This window comes from Alligator mississippiensis, chromosome 2 (genome assembly GCF_030867095.1).
Source record: "Alligator mississippiensis isolate rAllMis1 chromosome 2, rAllMis1, whole genome shotgun sequence".
NCBI classification, from domain to species: domain Eukaryota; kingdom Metazoa; phylum Chordata; order Crocodylia; family Alligatoridae; genus Alligator; species Alligator mississippiensis.
This window is the reverse complement of record NC_081825.1, coordinates 242,621,154-242,633,302: the sequence shown is the minus strand read 5'-3', so window position 1 is coordinate 242,633,302 and position 12,149 is coordinate 242,621,154.

The window sequence follows — 12,149 nt, the reverse complement described above, 5'->3', positions numbered from 1 at the left end:
TAAACCATAAAGCCAAGATAGCTAAAGTCTTATCCTCCATTTCTCCTTTTTATTCTAATGGTCATCTTTAAATTATGAAAATATTTAGTTCTTTGTGTTCAGAGTAGAATCCTTTGTACAGGAATGTCAGAGACCAAGGTGCTCTGGTTAGTTCCAAATGCACAAAGGAAACTTGCCCTTAGATGAGTGGTCTCCAAACTTTTTAGGTCAGAGATCACTTTTGAAATTTAAAAGGACCGCAAAATGTACACAACCCTCCCCCACCACCCAGCAGGTATGCCAGTGGGGAGGGTCAAGGGGAGGGGAAAGGACCATGGTGGGGGCAGGGCAGATCAAGGCAACAGCCCTAGCCCCAACCCCTCCCTCACTTCTGGGGCTTTGATCTGCCCCCACTCAACAGCAGTGAGGGAGGAGCAAGCTCTACACAGCTGGGGAGGGGGACAGAGCCATGAGCAGCTCATCCATGGTGCATGGGGGGGCATATAGCCTAGGAGGGCATGGGGGGGTGTGTGCCTCCAGATCTGCATGCAGGGCAGGCTGGGGCCAGGGTGGCACCAGGCTATTTCTGGCTGGGCTGTGCTCAGGCCAGGCAGCTACAGTGGTAGCACTGAGAGCGGGGCCCCAAGGCAGGTTCATAGCCCCCCAACCCCTGTTTCCAGTGCCACCACCAAGCGCAGCATAGGCATTTTATGGGGTGCACGGAGGTGTACATGCCCCCCCTGACAGGTCTGGTGACCCCCTGATGGCTGACACTGATGCTGTCGGTAGGCCTGGTGCCCCATCTGACAGGGCCGCCACTGTCAGTGGCTTCTGCGGGTACCCCCCCACCCCACCCCAGATTCAGGAGGCACCGGTCACTCATGAAGCATGGCACAGGCCAGGCCCAGAGGGAACAGCCTGGCTCAGGCATCCAGCCCTCCACCCCTGCACCTGCCAGCCCCCAGCCCTCATGTCCTCAGGGGAGGAAGGGGAGGAGAAGGCTGTGCTGGGCTGTTCCCACTGGGCCTAGTCTGCTCTGCATTTGGTGGTGGCACTGGGAGCAGGGATTGGGGGAGTTGTGGCCCCACTCCTAGCGTCGCTGTCACCACTGCAGCTGCCCAGTCTGAGCACAGCCCAAACGGGAACAGCCCAGTGCTGCTGCCGCCCCAGCCCTGGCCCCAGCCCCACCCCACCCTGCCCACCCCGTGTGCAGATCTGAGGGCACATAACCCCCTCCTCGCATCCCCCAGATGAGCTACTCATGGCTCTATCCTCTGCCCCAACTCGCCCCACCCCAGCTGCAGGTGTGGCTAGGCTTTGTGCCCTGAGCCCTACTAAATGTGTCCCCCAGGCCTCCATCCCTTCCCTCCCCCACTAACTGACCAGCTGGGCTTGGCAGGGGTAGCGCATGCATGTGCTTAGCTCCCGCAGCCCAGGATTGACTTCAAGAGGCTCTGGGATCCACCAGTCGATCCCGATCAACCAATTGGTGACCACTGCCTTAGATAGAAAGTCATGTTTTTTCATCTGTTGGATAAAAAGAAGAAACGCCATAAAAATTGTAATTCCTGAGTAATCAATGTATTATTCCAAAAGGTAGATTTCATTCAACTTTGCAAATTCCAACTGGGTCATAGAAATACATTTTCTTTTTAATGGAGAAAAATGGAATGATATTTAATATTACTCCAGGAAAAATGTGCCAGATTTCATTTCTATTAAAGATGAACGATCTATAATTATTTTATGGTTTTCTTTCCATTTACCAGTGTCTCACTCATTCCAGAATTCATGACACCATTTACAGCAGAAATGTTATAGGACATGTAAAATTATACTTGCCAGCCAATTAAACAAAACCATAACCTTATGGAAATGTTAACAGCTCTATAACAGTTATTATAACCTTTACTTTTCATTTATGCAATAATATACTTTCCTCTTTGTATGAAGCAGGACAGAGTAATCCATCTAGCTTCTATGGGTGTGGACAGATATAACAATTGAAGGGCTTTAAACATCTTGAAAATATTTCAGAGCCAGCTGTACATGCCCTTTGAAACATTCCAAAAGTAAATGAAGTGCCCCAAAATAGTACCTCTTTAAATGAGGTACTATTTTGGAGCATTTCACTTTTTGTTACGTGTATACAGGGAAGGGAGGGAGAGTTGGGTAGATAGCCTGTCAGCTGTTCAGCAACGGGGTCCCATTCTGGGTTACATGAAACTCCCAGGTCCCCACTGGAACCCCCTGCACTGACTGCTGCAACCCCTGCTGCCAGTGGAGCCAGACATCCCCACCTCCAACCTCCCCTGCTAGACTTCTGACTCCCAGAGCCCCTACAGTCACTTACCTCCCCCTTCCAGTACTCTCCATGCTCCCCTCCCCTCACAGGGAAGAGGAAGCAGAGAGTGGAGTCACAGATCACTGCAGCCTGTCACCCCCTGGCAGATGCTAGAGGAAGCTGCAGCTGTTTGAAATATTCTAGTCTGGCGAACATCATAAGGGTTGTACATGTGTCCCATGGATGAAACAATTTTTTTTTAACATTTTCAATTGCGGTGCACTTGGGAACCATTCAGTGATTACATTTCTCTGCATCCATATAGTCCACATAAAGCAGCTGATGAGAGAGGAATTTTCTGAAACTTAGCACAGAACTTGGATGAATTTTTGGCTGGGCCCTTGCATTGTTCCCACTATATGGTCTGAATTACAGCTTCTGGGAATACTCACAAAGCCCCAGTCCTGCAATGTGCATAACTTGAAGCCTAAAGTAGCCCCATTATGAGACTAACCATGTTTAATTTTTTTGTAATTATTTTATTATAGAAATATATATGCAACATATAGAATCAGATATGAATAGAGTACAGTACTGCTGGAGGAATACAGGAGGAATGATTCTCTCTGCTCTTTATATGGAAAACATTCATTGGTTTTCCCATTTCCTTTCCAACAGACCCATGTTCTATGTTGCTCTTGCTGAGATACTTCCCAGTTAGAAGCTTTGCTCTAATTAGGCTGAGTCATGTAGTTCTTTGTGGCCTATGTGGTCTGTCCATGCAACCAATACTGGTTTTGGGTCAGGGTCATAGTGACTCTTGGCTATCAGTCAGTTTAGAGAGAACATGAGTCAGAACTAATTGGTTTTGTTCCTATTTTTCTATTGACAAATATAACCTTAGACAAGTGACAAACCAAAATGTATTAATCTGAAAAAACTAGGGTTACAGCTTGTAGCAGGGGAATGAGCTTGGACCCTGTTACAATCATTCCCCAAGAAGAGTCTGGCCAAGAAAGACAGCCACTAAGGGCCCTGGGGCTGGGGGAAACTACCATCGAACGAGTTAAGCAGCATGCACTGCAAGCAAGTGCAGCTGGGGTTGGTTCCCATAAGGCTGAGGGAGTTCTGGCCCTCTTCAAAAAAAAAGTGGAAAGTGACCTAACATACAACTCCCCTGGAAAGGGGAAAGCAAGAGGAGACAAGTACCTTGCATTTCATTTGAAACCACAAACAACACCCAAGGATAAGAGAAAGACTTCAGCCACTGAAATGGAGGTCAGAGGCCAAAGCTGAGATGACCACCTTGCAGACAGGTCTCAGCCTAACAGTATGGAAGTTCCCTCTAACAAAGAGTGAGGGGAATCCCGGTCATCTCCAAAGGTGAGTAGTGGGCTCCAATTGATCATGGAGACTGATTGAAGAAGGAATTGATTAATGAGAGTTGGCACTATTGTATATGAAGCATTGAAATTAATTAGCCTGATCGAAGATGAGTAGTGAATAATGAGAGTATGAACTAACTATATTATATGAGGCATTGGAATTAATTAGCCTGACTGAAGAAGGAAGTTGATTAATGGGAATAAGGACTATACCAGGCAAGACGCCGAAATAATTTAGAGATTGATTGAAGAAGAAAACTTGAGTAGTTGGGGAAGCTCTGCAAGATCAAGAAGAGTCCCCCAAAGGGACTTGGGGAGGGGGCATTTATAACTTTCAGTCCACAGGAAAGACCCCACTGAGTCAACTGGGTCGGTTGATGAGTGATTTAATTTAATTTAAGTTCAAAATCTGATTGACACAAACCCGGGAAGTACAGGTCCAGGTGAGGATCAAAAAGGTCCAAAAAAAAGGAGGGAAGGTTAAGAGAGACCTTCGAGTTAAAACCTATTCCCCAGGGAAATATCAATCAGGTGAGAGACCAGGGTGTAGCAGAGGAGCCTTGTAAACAGCCATAGAGAACTTTCATTTCGATCCATTAGCAGGGCATCTGCCTCCCCTGTTTATTTCAATATCATGTCAGCATGGCAGGTAAAAGAAAACAGGTGAGCAGTGACAAAGGGCCAATTAACAGCTGAACGGGTGACAGTTCTTACTGCAAAATGTGATTACTTAGGCCCCTGCCAGACATGCCGGTAAAGGTGTGATGGGATATGTACATGATCCACACAATCACACTTCCTGCCATGCTTATCATGCCTTCTTGCTGGTGCAGGGGTCATGATCCCAGGCTCCTCCTGCACCTGCTAGTAGTAAGCTCCCATGGCTGAGAGCACCTTCAGCTGATGGGACTCCCAGTCGCAGGAGTGTACCATGTACGCTTGTGGTTAGGAGCCTTGTCAGCTGATCCACGCTGCCAGCCACAGGAATGCACCATGAAATGGTTCAGTGAAAGTCCTTTATTATCTTTTTTATTACTACTGTTGCTTATTATGAATGGAATTCTAGGTAGAATGAGTAAAAACTTTTTATATGCTGACATAAAGTTACAATAGCAGAAGAGAAATATTGTTTCTAGTCACATTTTAAAATGTCCCAACCCAAAGGTTTTGGAGGAAAATGTAAATCTGCACAGTATATATTACAATTATTAAACTTTTTATTATACATGTTATTGGATCATTCCATTCTTTAATATACCTAGTCCTTGCAGTTATTAAGCAATCACATAGATTGAATGATATAACTTAATATATAATAAAGATATTGTAACATAATCTGTTATATGTATTATATACATGCTATGTATATTATATATGGTATGGATGTTATAATATACAACAGATATAATATATTTATACATTATGTTATATATGTGTGTATATATGTGCATATATACTATATATATTTATAACTATATATGTACAGTGGATTTTGTAGAATTGCTGGTTAATAGAATCACCTGCTTATTTGAATCAATATGGGAAAATCAAAATCATTTGTATATTATTACACATAAAAATTGCTCATACTAGAATCACAATTCTTGGTTTTTGGAATTATTGACTGGAGAAGTCCAGAGATTTTGCAGTTCTGTGAGGAGCCCTCTGCAGGCTAGCAGAGTTCCAGTCTGCAGGAGGCTGGGAGGGAGCAGGAACAGGGCAATCAAGTGGCGGAGAGCCATGTGCACGACTCCAGGCACTTGGAGAGCACCTCCCACAGGTAAGTGAGGGGAAGGGGGGGAATTGAGCCCCCATAGGGAGGAAGGGAGTTGGGCAGAGCCGGGGCCCCAGTGGGGATTGGGACGGGGCCACGTGCAGCTTGTCTGGGGGGGCAGGGGCCGGGCTCCCTGGTGATGTGCCCCCTGTGTGCGTAGTAACTTTGAGAGTGCAACCCCACACCACTGCCCTCGCTGCCTGCACCCACCCCCACCCCGTGCACAGACCTGAGGGCATGGGTCCCCCCCTTGCCTCTCCAGGAATGTGTGCCTTGCCAGAGAGCTGGCCCCATCCCCTGTGCCCAAGCCCACAGCAGGCAGCAGCAAGTGTGGAGCTGGGCTCTGCTCCACTACAGCAGCCACTGCCTCCTACCAAGGGAAGAGAGCTCCAGACTTGGGTCCCTGGCCCCATAGCCCTGGCAACTGGGGGACCCCCCTCCAGCAGGGTTGAGGAGCAGGGGGCTATGGATGGGGGGGCAAGGGGCACCAGCAGGGCTGGGGGAGTTGTGGTGGGGGGGGGAAGTGAGTGGCATGAGCAGGGCCAGGGGGCTGTAGGAGAAGTGAGTATCTGTGTTCTTACAAAAACAGGTCTCCTTTTAATGGAATCAGCTGATTAAGAGAGTCAAATCACCATTTCCCAAAGTGATTCCAATAAGAGGAATCCACTGTATATACTATATGTATATATGTATACAGGCATACAAGCACATATACTTACATATAACAGTGTGTGTGTGTGTGTGTGTGTGTGTGTGTGTGTTTATACACATACACATTATATACAAGTGTGTGTGTGTATACATATAAACACACATGTAAACAAAACAGGGTTTATCCTTCTAAGCAGCCTTGTGCAACAGTTTGCATGACTGGAACTTAGAAATCCTGAAAGCATAGGGTGAGCAATGAGTGGATATTTTCTGCTTAGATTCTGATTCTTCACAAATTCTGTGGAAAGGCAACTTTGCAGGACCACTGTGAGAGGGGATGCAGAAGAACATTCCAGGGGAAGGCCTAAAGGTCAGAGGCCATAGTCTACAAATCTGTGCACCTAGGATCTCTGACACAGCAATGGAAACAATGCATTCAACCCACACAGATTACACAAAATGAACCCAGAAAATGTTTTTGTTTATATTTTAAACCTTCATTTCAGTGAGAGGCTTTATTTTTAAACTGTGTTTAAGTGAATATTTTCAGAGATAGAGTTTCAGATCTAGGTATTTTATGTCAGTTCCAAAGCAATAATTAACTGATAATCAATTAGAGAACAGCGGCCACATTTACACGAGACTCTGACTGCTCAGTCATTACTGGACTGTCATGTAGTACTTTGTGCCCGCCTCCGCTCGACCAGGCGCTCTCGGACTGCTCTAGCCCGAGTGGCCGTTCTCACTGGCCACGAGCTCACGAGAGGGCCCCGGGAGGTGCCTCGGGTGGTGACGGGAGGCCCCCTAACCTCGCCTGCCACGACTTTGAATGTAACCTCAGTGGTGAGGGTCTCCGTTAATGCCACCTCCCAGGGTCGTTGCGCCTTCGGCGGGCACTCACGGGGCTCTGACCTCCCCTACACCCCGGCCAATCACCACCTGCTGCTGCTGGTCTTCTAGTGGCCTTCCTCCAATGGCCACACCACGTTTCCGGTCCTGAATCTCCCGGTGGTCCTTATCCCAGGGGTCCAAACTACCCAGGCTGGAATCTGCTTAGGGGTCTCACCCCTCCTGGTTTCTCGGCTGCCCCTAGCCCGTATGGTCCCGAGGCCTCCGCAACACTACAACCATGAGCTAGCCGCAAAAGAAAGCGAATACTGAAACTAAACTCCAACTCCTATATCACGCCTAGCCCAGGCTCTGACCCGGGTGCCTAAGCCCCGACCGATGAGCTCCCCCTGGCTACCGGCCTGTCAGGAGGCTTAAGGCCACTGACTTCCCCGGGTGCCTACTCCCTGAGCTTGTGGCTCCCTCTCTCTGGGAGTCTTGTTCCTGGAGTTCTCTCCCTCCCCGAGTCCACTGCCGGCACCCCGCCAGCCTGTCTGTCACTTCTCTCGCGGGGTCCGCGCTCAGTTGCCTCACCGGTTTCGCCACCCGCACTCCTGCTATGACTGTAGCCAGTTCCTCCTCCCGTCGTGCTGCCGACGTCGTCTTCTTTTTTGTCCGCGGCTCCTTTAAGAGCGCAGTCCTCACTACTGTAGCCGCAGCTTTCTCTCCCGGCTCCTTTAACGCGGCGGCTCTCTCTGCCACAGCCGGTGCTGCTATCACCGCCGGTCTCCCGGCAGCTGCTGCAGGTAGTGCCGCTGCCTCGGCTGACCCCGTCGGGTCGGATGCATGTGCCCTGCTGGCACGGGTCCCACTCTCAGGGTTCCCTGCGGGCTTCCCCTACCTCTCTCCTGGCCCTGCTTCCGGGGCCGCCTTTTATCTCTGCCGGGCGGCGTCTCCCGCCAGCGTCGCCCGGCCCCAGCTGGATATAAGCACGGCTTACAAACCGCGCTGGCGGTCTCCCCACGCGCGTGTCCCTGCTTGCTCCAGCCTCTGTGTGGGGTAAGTAAGTGGTTACTTCCCCCCTGGTCCGGCCCCAGGGTACCCTTCTAACCCCGGCGTCCCTGGGACATACTTATATAAACAAGTATTGACTGCAGTCACCTGAGTTACTGCAGAGTAACACCCATGAACATCTTTTTCATGACACTATGCCTAATACTATGTGCAGTAGCATGGCATCACGGTTGTTGCCACGCGACTCTACTGTGCAATAATGTTGGGCTACTGCGCAGTCAGCATTTCGTGTAGATGCGGCCAGTATCACTGTAACTGGAGATGTAGGAACATAAATAGGGACGTAATGAGTGCATCTACATGTGTGCTTTATTGTGGAGTTGACTAATTAGTTCCACAGTAAAACATCACCATCTACACGTATGCTGGTATTAGGGCGCAGTAAATTAATTAACTCCGCCATAAGACAGTAAAGTTGGGGACAGTACTAGCTTATAGTGGAGTCCTTTTCTGCATAGAAATGCACATGTAGACAGTGACCAGGGCTGGCCAGGACATGAGGGTGCTAAAGTGCAGGGGCTGCCTGCTGTCTAGCCACATGGCTATGCCCTTTTGGCACTCTTGTGCCCATAAGCAGAACTAAAAAATATTATTTGGGAGGGGATGGGCAGTGCAGAGCACACACACCCGATCCTCCCTCCCTCCAGGCCATTCTGTGTGTGCAGCAGCAGAGGAGCACACAGCAAGCGTGCTGGGTGCAGTGCTGCAGCAGCTGTGGCACTGGAGCCACTGTCATTGGCCCAGTTTGGGGGGGGTTAAGCCCCATTAGCCCCAGCCTTCTGCCACCTATGCTTGTGCCCCAAGACAGACCCAACACCACCCAATGCCACCACCCAGAGCCCAGGGGTGAGCCCCTAAGTCTTCTGCCAACCAGGGACTGCTCTGTCCTGGGCACACATGTAGACACTGCACCCATGAGCAGTGTACTCCAGCTCAAATGGTTCTGAAGTTTATTACATTGCATTAAGTGCATGTGTAGATGCACCCAATGCTATGATCATATGCTGTAAAAAGTTGATGAAGTTATAATATAAATAGGCCTGTGCAAATAGGAAAGTATTCAATTTGGATTCAGCTGATTCAGTGGACAGTGATTCAATTCAAAGATTTGGATCACTGTCCCAGATCGATTCGGCTGAATAGACTTCAGAAGATTGGGTGCTGATTCAGAAATATTTGATGATTCGGCCATAGACTATAATGGGGAATCACTTAAATACCTATAACTTTTGTCACTTTTGACAGATTTGGATGAAAACAGCAGGGAAGGTAGCCCCTTCTGAGGGCATGAAGCCTGCCAAGTTTCAAGGAGATAGCTGCAGGGGTTTCAGGGAAACTGTACCTCAAACTGCTGAAAGCAAAACTTGTGTCACTTGTGTGTGTGGAAAGGCAGATTTGGATGAAAACAGCAGGGATGGTAGTCTGTAACAGGGGCCTTCCCAGTGCCGGTTAGATGTCCACCCACCCACCTGTTTCTTGCCCAGCCTCCCACCCCTCCTTTGCTCGGACAGAAACAGCTCGCAAAAGGGACAGAAAAGCTGCAGACAAAGGCTTATACGCTGTTTCTATGTCCCTCCCCTAGAGCACTGTGATTGTAAGGGGACTCAGGGAGAGATCACAGTCACTGGCCAGCTACAGATGTCAGTCTTCACCCCCCGCCCCTGCTCCCTCTCCCTCTTCTCAGTTTCTGTTCCCCTGAAAGACTGCCTTTCAAATCTCTGAATCGCTGAATCTTTTTTTAATTGATTTGGAGGCTCCAAGTCAATTCAGACAGATATTTTGGTCTCCTGATTTGATTTGGATTTGGTGATTTAGCCTCCAAATTGGGCTGAATCTTCTCCAAATTGAACCAGCAACCGAAGCGTCGCACATCCCTAATAAATACACCCTCATTAACTATTACATAAATATTGGCTGTATTCAAAATTTAATGGGATAATGACCAACATTTGACAAGTAGAAATGTCAGTGTGGCAAAGTGGGGTTCCCCTCCTAACCACAGTGCTAGGTTCCCCACTTGCCTTTGGGCATGCCCCCCACCTGACTCACCTGCCATGCCTTGTTCTTAATTAATTATGATGTTAATTAAGGTGGGAGACTGCCCATTCATGCCCTGATGCCAGGGGGCACTATCTGCAGCTCCGAACCTTCCCTACACCGCAGCCCATGCCTCGCAGATGGCATCCAGATGTTTACAGTGCTCCCGGCCTACAGCCAGACCAAGCTTAGGCCATGCCATCAGGCCTCAGTCACACACACATTCATACCGCCCTCCTCTCACTAGGGCCTCTCTCACTTCACCCTCTCTCACAGGGTCTCTTTCATACATCAACAACTCATCCTGCCTTACTCCCTCTTGAAGCAGGCCCCTTAGGCCATAGGCTTAGGTAGTCCATCCTTTGGGTGGCAGACGTACCATCTTTTGGGCCTCTCCTGTGATCCTCACTGGGGTAGTGGCCAGCCAATTACCCAACTGGGTCTAAGCTTGCTCTAGCCCCTTCCAGGAGCAACTCTATATACATAAATATACAGGGCACTCAGCCCTCTGGTTTTCCTTCCCCCCAATGGAGCTCTTCATCTCCACCCCTTTCTGGGGCCACCCCTCACCAGGGCATCCTTATCCCCTCACTCAGAGCTCCACACCACCCCCTCATCTGGGGCTCCAGATCTCTGCCCCCCTCACCTGGGGCTACCCCCTCACTGGGGTCCTCATTTCTGTCCCCCTCAATGCAGTTCCACACCACCCCCTAACTTGGAGCCATGGGGCTTCGCTCCCCGGTGGACTCAGGTGGCTGTAGCCATGCCTGGCCACACTCTTCCTCCTCAGGGTCTCTTGGGTTCTTGCACCCCACACAGGGCTCAGGTGGCCTCAGCCATGCCTGGCCCCCAACTACCTCCAGTATTACTTAACCCACATCATGTAGATGTGTATTACTTAACCCACCCAAAGGTGAAGGCTAGGGTTAAGGTGCCCCTACCCACCTTTCACCAGGGTGATAACTGGCCTGGCATTCCCTGGGGGCTCCTGTGCCACTGAGAGCCCCACCTACTCATAGCAGGGTGCAGTTTTAGGTTATGCCTAGGACCAGGAGCCTCCAATCCATCTCCTACAGCTCCTGCCCTTATCTCCAGGATGAAACATGAAGCCTTGCAACCAGGCAATGTTGCTGCCTGGGTTGCCAGCAGTGAACAGCCCCTGTATACGTGGGCAACCAGAGATCTAAAATGGCTGCTGCAATCAAGCACCTGCTGGCTGCTTGGCTCCAGTCTTAAAGTGGCAGGCACCCACGGTGCCCTGCCACACACCTTCCCCCTTAAAATGGTACCTGGGTGAGGTTTCCCCTGCTGCTCCTCCAAAGCAGGCTCTCCTCAGAGCCTGTGAGAGCCCTCAAGTGGTGAGCACCCCCAAAGGTGCTCTGCCACAGTCAGAAAGACTAAAAATAATCTGTTTCTAAATATTATTAATAACTGAAAAAAAATCGATCATTATCAAGTAAAGAAATGCTTTACCTGTAAAAGACAGTTTTAGAATAAAAGTGGCATATAAATAATTTAAAGCATCATAGATAGAGAGGTGTATAATGCCAATGTCATGATCATTGTTATAGGGGTGCTGAAAAAGAATGAATGTTCTAAGACAATGGGTTTCAGCTTACCATCCACAGACCCCTGGGGGTTCACAGACTATGTTTAAGGGATCGATGAAAGATGACTATGATCAATCAAAAGTATGTGAATACCCACACTTCCAATTCAAAGGAGTCTGCACCTCCATTCAAAAATTTTTAGGGTTCCGCAAATGAAAAAAGGTTAAAAACCACTGTTCTAAGATTTCAACAAAGTAGTTACAAGGAAATATATAAACATACTTTGGGAACACTGTAAGTGGCTTCAGAGGAATGTTTAATTCTCCTTACTCATACTTTCTGTGTTCAACTAGATAATCAGTTCCTATTATACAGAAGTTATATTATACAGAGTTTTCAATTATACAGGGGAATAAAATATTCCAAAAAAATTCAATTGATTATTGCTGAAATTCATTGATAGAACTGTCTGAATCTTCTAGGGCTGAACATCAGCTAGAAGTCTAAGGGAGACCAGCTCTCCACTGAGCTTACAGTACTCTTTGTTCTCCCTGAATCAGAAACAGAAGAAAAGCTCCTATTCTTGT